This window comes from Hippocampus comes, unplaced genomic scaffold (assembly GCF_001891065.2).
Source record: "Hippocampus comes isolate QL1 unplaced genomic scaffold, H_comes_QL1_v1.1 scaffold116, whole genome shotgun sequence".
NCBI lineage: Eukaryota > Metazoa > Chordata > Actinopteri > Syngnathiformes > Syngnathidae > Hippocampus > Hippocampus comes.
This window is the reverse complement of record NW_017805120.1, coordinates 597,252-605,748: the sequence shown is the minus strand read 5'-3', so window position 1 is coordinate 605,748 and position 8,497 is coordinate 597,252. Positions and strand designations below refer to the sequence as shown.

At 46.0% G+C, this 8,497-nt stretch overlaps 1 long non-coding RNA gene across 6 annotated transcripts; it reads left to right on the top strand.

Annotated features, from left to right (window-relative positions):
• Nucleotides 1-351: 351 nt before the first annotated feature.
• Nucleotides 352-6,385, top strand: LOC109513425 (uncharacterized). 6 transcript variants are annotated; one of them, XR_002167759.1, is made up of 5 exons: nucleotides 372-919; nucleotides 2,259-2,271; nucleotides 2,425-2,530; nucleotides 3,324-3,391; nucleotides 4,437-4,757. It is a non-coding gene; the product is annotated as an uncharacterized LOC109513425 (long non-coding RNA). The 6 variants fall into 6 exon arrangements; XR_002167757.1 differs by having other exon boundaries at nucleotides 352-919; nucleotides 2,259-2,530; XR_002167761.1 differs by lacking the exon at nucleotides 2,259-2,271 and having other exon boundaries at nucleotides 375-919.
• Nucleotides 6,386-8,497: the final 2,112 nt, after the last annotated feature.

The following is an 8,497-nucleotide window of genomic DNA, read 5'->3' as shown; positions in this document are numbered from 1 at the left end:
TGTACATCAGCAAAAAGAAGAAAAGGCCTTTTTTTTTTGTCCCTCCAGAGGAAATTCTGTCAGTGTTTCCTATTGTCATGCATGTACAGACGCACTCGTGCGGGAAAACAAGCACTCCTTTTTCTTTTGGGGTGGGGGCAGTGAGGGTTATCCCGCAACTTGTCATTGCATTCCAAGTCAAATTTTGCTTCCAAATTGCAGATATGAAGAAGGAAGGCCAAGAAAATTGTGTTGAATGTATTGAGTTCTACATAGCCGGACAGCGACAATATCTTGCTGTTCTTCTCCTATGTGGCGAAGCCTTATTTGCAATTTTTGTCTGAGCCAACAAACAGCTGGCAGGCCGTCTGGTCCGCGTGAGCTTCTATAAAGAGAGCACTTGAGCCTGTTATCATGGCAGGCCTCACAAGCGCTGCGTGCTCACTCGCTAATGAGCACTCAGGCCAAACATGGTCCAAACGTACAATTTGACATTTTACATCAGGGGTGTCCAAACTTGGTCCTCAAGGGCCACTGTCCTGCCTGTTTTCCTGCTCTCCCAGGAGCAACGCACCTAATTCAAATCATCAGGATGCTTCAGAGCTGACTGACGAGCTGATCATCTGGATCAGGTGTGTTGCAGCCGCGACAGCTGGAAAACAGGCAGCACAATGGCCCTCCAGGCCCAGAGCTGGACGTGCATGCTTAACACGATGTCATTCTATCATGTACGTTTTAAAATAGTTTTGGTTTGCGACAAAACATTGAGGTAAACGTTGGATTCCGATTGATTTCAATGTGAAGCGGTTAAAAAAAAAAGAATGATGTTGACTCTGTTTCGTTGTTGTTTGAGGAAACTCATCACGCGTTGACAGCCGGAGACGCTAATTGTCAAACGACCGCAGACTTGGACGACGCCACAAACGTTCAACAGCAAGCGGTGAGTGTTTCGCGACTTTTGTTGAGCAAACTCTGAAAAGATCGGGATATGACTGAGCTTTCGGCTGAAATTCCGGGATTATCCACAAATTCTTAGAGGTCAACTTCATTTGTATATCGAGTTATAAAGTTCGATCTGGTCAGCTAGCTAGCTAGCTAGCTATCTGGCTAGTTAGCCAGCTTGCAGCCATCTATCTGTCGAGCGATTTATTTAACGATCTATCTACAGTTACATTTTCGGGCATTCGAATAACAAGGTACCATGGAGGGGTTGGGAGAAAAGTCATTTTTTTAATGAAAAAAATACTTAAATGCTCAACAGCAAGGGGGGGGCGCTATAATCATCTGATTAAATTCTTAGCTCATAACTTTTTTAATATCGATATTCCTGATGGTATTATGGATATGTGTTTCTCTTGGGATCACGCATTTTTTTAAAAGGCCCAAAATAAACCAGAAGCAAGGTAAAAATAAATAAACAAATGCCAAAACAAAGCCCAAAAATGCAAGTTATCCATCATGTTGTGACAGCATTGATGAACAGCACCCCCCCCCTTTCCCAAAATAAGAAATCAAAGTGGTGCTTGCACTGAATTGAACACGAATCATTGCGCTTCCTCCCTCCTGCTTGCTTGCGACATCACATCACATCAAGCTACCTTTGATTGGACTCTTAAAATCATTAGCGCGCCACACACCAAAGAATGAGTGAGCTGTGTGTGCTTGTGTGCGTGTCCCACTGAGTGCTGCATACTGTCAAGAAGGCCGGACCCCCCCTTCACCCTCAACACCCACACACACACATCATCATCCCTTGTCACATCATCCCCCTTGGGGGAGATTTGGATGATGCCTGGACAGACATTTGGATAGCTTGGACTTGACAGAGCTCATACATAAGTATTCAAATTGAATTATATTGGCAAATAACGTATTTTTAATAACCTGAAAAAAGTTACAATGAGGTCTGATTGTACAATAAAGGATGCCAAATTAAGAGAATAGTCACAATTTTATTAGATAAATAATATTGGGAGTGTCTGATTTATTTTCTAGAAACTCGTCATGTAACATGAAAAATGTATTTTACGACAAAAATTACATATAATTTAGAACCAGAATTGCTTTTTTTCTTGCCAGTGTATAAAATACTAGAAAAACAGAACCAAAAATAATGAGAACATTTAAAAAAAAAAGGACATAATAGTTGGATTTTTTTACTGAAACATCTCAAGAGTTTACTAGTTAAATAAATTCACAAAAGCAAGAGAATAAAGTTGATTTCTTCCAATGGAAAAAAGTTGCAATATTATGACAAAGCTTTATTTTTTTTTCTCCAGTGTGACCATCTGGGTGTGAGTCGTGACTTACGCGAGCTCCTTTGGAGTGTTTTCATGTTGTTTTAGTGTTAGTTGCGAGGCTGAAAGTGCATTGGTGACTGTGACTCTTTGCCATTTCACAACCTCAATTTCTCTGCTCTTTTTCTCATTCAACCCAACAATTGAGGAATTTGAAAAAGTCGTGCAAGCGTCAACTCTGAACCAAAAAGAAGTTGAGGTACCACCAAACAAGTAAATTGAGGTCAGTGCATGACTACAAATCCTAAATCAAGGTACTGCTCACTGTATGTTGTCGTGTTATTGGTATGGTTCATGTCAATATTAAAGCATCACTACTTTCCATATCAATCCTGCCCTTGAATGCCTCAACGTCTTGCCGGTCATTATTTATTAGCCGGACACAAAAGACAAGTGGGCGCGCGAGAAGCAAAATAGCCGCCCGCAATTTTCCTCATGTGTGCGTGTGTGCACGCGCGTCCGTCCGCGATGGCCCGCAGTCGTAAACGACAAGCGCGGCGAGCAGCGCTTTGATGTGACAATCATTCCCAAGTTAATTTGTCTTCAGTCACCAGCGCTCACGGCGACCATTGTGCAGTCATCAAGTCAAAAGACAAAGCAAAAGAACACAAAAGCAGGAGAAGACGGAAGAAGGGAAAAAAAAACCCGCTCACTTTTCTGAACGATGTCACTTTGATATGTAGCCTGATGAGAGTTCACCTACAGGCCAAACAGGATCACTACATGTGGACAACTGCATATGTAGAAGTCAAGGAAGTACAATTTCATTGCAACAAAAATCTAATTTTCGCCTTGTTCTACTGACAGTAACAGGGTTGCAAATCAAATGCAGAAGCTATTGTCAGCGTCGGCATTCAAGCGTACATGCCACCTGCGTTAGCTGTAATGCAAACTGCTTTAGAGCAAATGTGGTCAAACAGCGGTGCCTTGAAGAACTGTAATGTTTATTTTTTTTTTTCGGGGTGGGGCGGTGGGGCGGCATTTTTCTTGGAAACACACTTATGATGATACCTTCTTACTTCATCAATTTTTTTCCAATGTTCCAAGTTGCCTCCAGTCTCGATTGCCCTGAGTGTACCCAATGGAGTGGACGGCTGTTGGACACCCTCAGCGTGGTGAGTGAGCGTCTTCTCCTTCCTTGTGCTCTTCTGCCACCTGGTGGTTAGTGTCTGGATGTCTGCCCCCCTCACCCCCCTATCCCTGCCATATCCAGCCACCAACGGTCTTCCCACACTGCTTGGGTCTCGAGAAGATTCAAACTACATACACGCTTACATTCTTTTCTTCTTTGTGTGTGAGATCCTCATGACAGCTGATACTTCTTTTAATGACCAACACAATTAACTTCCAAATAACTAAATAGGTTCTCCTCAGTGTGTATGAGTGTGTGCGCGTGTGTATTGTCGTCATTAAAGTGACGGCCGAAGCGGCAGTCGCAGGCCCTCATTTGCATAATTGAATGGAGTCGCTTGTGTTTTAGACTCTGGAGACCGCAGGCGTCATCATTAAACGTCCTCCTCCTCCTCCTTGGTCTTTTTCTTCTTGTTTTGCCACAACAAAGACATTTAAAAAAAAATACTGACAAATGTAGCAGCACCCCCCCCAAACATCCCCCAACACTGATGAAAACGTTGCCGTGGAAAACTTTACATGTCTAATTCATTCCACACCCACTTGCTCCACCCGCAAAAGCAATCAACTCATAGTTGTACATCTGCCGTACAATCAGCCCTCAAAAATGGGATTTTACAGTGTTTTTTTTTTTTTTTGTTCTTGTTGTTGTTGTTGTTGGACATTCTCAGTACCAAGTGCTCTACTCACCGCTTGTCTGGCTCGCACACGCCGCCTTGACCCGCTCGCAAAAGCTGCTAAGAATAAACTGTTGAATTGGCCAGCAGGTTAAATGGGCGCATAACTTCCTTCCTTGGTCTTCTCCCCTCACCTCTTGTCAGCCTCACAAACGCACCCTCTTGCTCCACTTTCAAAAAAAAAAAAAAAAAAAAGTGTCAGAGTAAACCATTCAATCTGTCCTGTATGCTTACTCTCCCAAAAGTTGCACAGGTGAAATTACACATGGTCCAAGCCAGCTGTTGTCTCCTCAGCTTCACTAACCGAACCCTTGCAACCCCCCTCCCCTTTTTTTTTTTTTTTACCCCCCAGCTCCACCAGACGAGTGTTGGCATGCGAAACGTTTGACGGTGGACGAAGGGGATGAATCACTGAGCAGGTAGACCTTTTCTCCCAAAATATCCTGAAGGGCAGATGAACAAAGGAGCCCACCTGCTCGGAGGGAGCATCGCGCGCCTATCTGGTCAGGTAAGCGTCTTAAACCAGTTGGTGAAATCATGTAGGAACACCGATGATTGTATTAGATGAATAAATATAAATTCTCCGAACAGGCTTGTGGCCATTTTCAGACATATCAATGACAAATGTGCTCATTTTAAAAAAATGTGGAGGGATCTACTTTAATATTATTGTAATATGAATTGAACAATATTAGATGTAAAGTATATTTTGCTATCTAAAAAAAAAAAGACTATTATAATATTGGTCAAAAAAATATTGACTGACCCTGCCTTCGTGTAGTCAGTACAATTTTTTTTTTTAATCCTCAAAGCTTTTCCTCCATAATTCAAGTAAAGCAGTTCGACTCTCAATCGAAATTAATCTTCCTGGCCGGTGATGATTATTGATCATAAAGCGAGTCGATAGGAAAAGTGTGACAAATGTCAAGCTGCAATTGGGGAAAATGAAAGTGTCGCCCCTCCACTCCCCCCACCCCATTCGAAGGCCTCGGCCAGAAGCCTGCCGGGATGCGAGCGTCTCCATGATCCGCTCTCGGAGATACCATCTTTCTATTTGCCCCGCGGCATTACCTCTGTAGGGTAAGGTATTTATTATCGGGAGCGCCGATAACAGCCTTCTCGTCTCGCTCTGCCGCTAAACGGTCCAGTCGGCGCTGCGGGATTGTTTACGCGCCCGCGCGTGTGTGATAAGCCTCAGGACAAACACTCAACCAATCGACACTTTAACAGCGAAATTAATTATAGCGCCGGCCTGCATCGGCTCACCTGTCAGGTCGTGAAAGGCTCACGAAATAACCCAGCAGCGCCATTTGTTTTGGTCTCCCTCTTGTAGGAGCGCAAATATACCATCGGAATGTGTCCTCTGCGTGTTGCTAGGCAGAATGTGAGGTGCGCAATCATTGATGGACCGTGTTCAAAACAAAAATTGTTTGGGTGGATCTAAAAAAAAAAAAAAAATCTTGTATCTCAAAATATTTTTGGTTTGACATAAAAATAGAAATTTTTTTTTTGGACTTTGCTATTTGCATCTTGCTCGGCAACACATTTGTTGTTCAGATGAGGCGATGCAAACCGGACGGAGATCACCGCTCTGAACGGTACGGTAACCGACGTAAAACGAGGCTAAATTCCACCCGGAGACAAATTCCACATGAAAGCCCAACCTTTCAAAAAATAAAACAACATGGGCCGTGTTCTCGCTTGAAACACTTTGGGTGCTTTTTTTTTTTTTTTTTTTTTGCTCCAGTCTCAAGCTACAAATCAGTACTGACACGGGCAATCTGAGCGTCCACAGTGGAGGAAAAAAAAGAAAAGACTGTTCAAACGCGGGTAGGAGACTTGTCGGGCGCTAAGCGCACAATGCGGCTAATGGCCTCCCGTCTGCGACTCCCGGCCGGCGCGCTTAAAAACTCTTTGGCGCTTTCATGTTGCCGCAACTGATGCGCGCGCGCGCGCGCCTTCCTCTTTGGGAGCGCTGTCCCAGATTTAAAGGCTCGTCACGTGCCGCCGGCCCTTTATTTTGCCGTAAACTCTTGTTTTTTTAATCTTCTCGCTTTCCTCGTGGGGACTTGTTGTCATCGGCGGGTTTTGGAACGGGTTGCGGGGGAGGGGATGGCCACAAATGGGAGTTGAAATGGAAGGCGGCTTCGTTTGTTTGGCGGTTGCGTAAGCATATTCTTATGAAGTTGTTTTGTTTTTTTCCCCCTAAAGTCGTTTTGAAGAAATGTAGATTGAATGAGACAGATGAGATTCATCTTGGAGGCTAAAATTCACGAAATGGAGTTGTCCCAGACTTACCTACATACACCCCCCCCCCTTTTTTTGTTTGGACTCTCCCACTTTTCAAGTGAGCAGAAGTATTGGAACAGACATGAAAGTATTATTTTCAAGTGAAAAATAATAATAATTGAATATTTGGTGGCATCAGCTTTGCTCGCAATAAATAATGGCATCAAGCCGCTGACTTCACCAGACTCTTTGAAATGCTTTTGCAGGCCTTCCCTGCAGCCCCTTTTAGTTCTTGTTTTTTTTTGGACAGCTTCTCGATGTCGACTTTGCTACCGTAATTTCACCAGCGGAGGCCGAGGCGCATTACCCCTGGAATTTACAGAGGCCCTTCTTTTTCCCACCTGTTTTTGCACCGACCGTCCCGCACCTGTTCCCCCTTTTTTTCCACCCCTCCCCGTTTTACAGATGTCTTCCCCGATTGCTTGGAACGCGCAAAGAGCTGAATAACTGATGAACGAGATGGAGGCGCGCAGACGTGTGCGATGATTCGAAGCTCTTGAAGTCAGCCAGCCAGCCAGGTGTCGAGTGTTTGGGAGAGCTCACGTTTTGAAAGAACTTGCGAGCGGCGCAGAAAGACAACGAGAGAGCGCCGAGCGTTTGAGAACAATGCGCCGCGCGTAAACAAGTCCTCACATCTCCAAACGCGAGCGGCGAATGTTTGAAAGTTTCCTTTTCCGCGCCGCGCTCATTAGCATGGCGAGCATGTGTTCCTCGCCGCTCGGCTCCGTCCCGGCGTCGCTTTGCCACTTCTTTCCCCCTCTGCCTTCACATCACGTGCGGCTCTTGCCCTCGCAACTTTGGTGTCATCTTTTGGCGGGGAGCGAACCCGAACTCCCGGACTGCGGCACACCCGCGATCCCCGTGAGGGGAAAAAGTGGCTCTGATCATGGATGGATGAAACTAATGCTCAGACTCATAAAACCTGAATTTTTGAAGAAAAAAAAAAACGAAATCGACCTCTCTAAAAAAACCAAACTTTTCAAACTTCTGCATTGAAAGCGTGCGCTCTCCTCCGGCCTTCAATTTGTCCCACGGGCGTTTTTCTCTGCTTAGCTGTTTTTCCCTCGGGTCTCCGGCGACCAAATGTATTTTGCTGTTGCCTTGCAATAGTTTGCAGCAGTGGCTTGGACTTTGCTCTCACCACTTAGCTTGGTGTTCGCATTTCCGGAGAGACCGCTTTAGTGTTGTGGTAGGAGTGCTCCATCCTTCCACCTGGCAGCAGCTGCGTGTGCACTTTTCGCTTTTTTTTTTTTTTTAGGGGCGAGTGTCTTTTGAGCGTGACTTTGTCTTGGCAGCAGGAGTGCACTCGCCTCTCCTTCCAGCTTCCCCCTTCCCACTGCCACCCCCAATGAAGCATCCACGCGGAGACGGCGGCTTCCTTTGCGCCGCGCAGCCTCCATTTTGTGTGATCTCGCCGTGTTGTATAACCCTTTTGCGCTCCTCTTGTGTCGTTTTCTTTTTTTTTATATTATTATTGGATTTTTTTTTTGAAATCCCTCCCTTGCTCTTTCTGTGAGTTACGTTCCGTATTGACTGCTCGCCGCTTTTTAATGTTGCAGGGAAAAGGAAAAAAAAAAGGCCCGGGGCTTGCGGCTGGGTGGTGATGGCGGAGGGAGGGGTTGACTCCTGCCGCCCCCATAGTGAACTCGAGTTCCCAGCGCTCTCGCAAGTACACTTGCTCTTTTCTTCTTCTCTTGCCTCCTCTTTTCCCGCTTTCCCGCACCCCATGCAAAGATCACCTTATGGAAGATTAAGACGTCGGAGCGGCATATTTGCACAAATAACCTTCCCCGCCTTGTCTCCTCATCAAAGCGGGCGAGCGGAGCCGTCCCGCGGGGGGGGCGCCGGGGAGCGCCTCGGTCACAGAGGCCTCGGTCCAAGGCTGCCAGGGAACAAACGGGACGGCTCCTCCGCCGGTCGGCGCACTTTCAGATCCCCTCTTGACTCGCGTTCGTCTCTTTTTTTAACGCGCTTTGGCGATCGATGCGCTGCGCCGCCGCCTGTGATGAGCCGGCGTTGCCTTTAATGGGACTTCAGCCACTGATATCTCACTCCTTGTCTTATTTGATTGCCAGGGTGCAGGAGTTGGGGGTCGGGGGGGCAGGTCCGCCAGGTGGCCCCTCT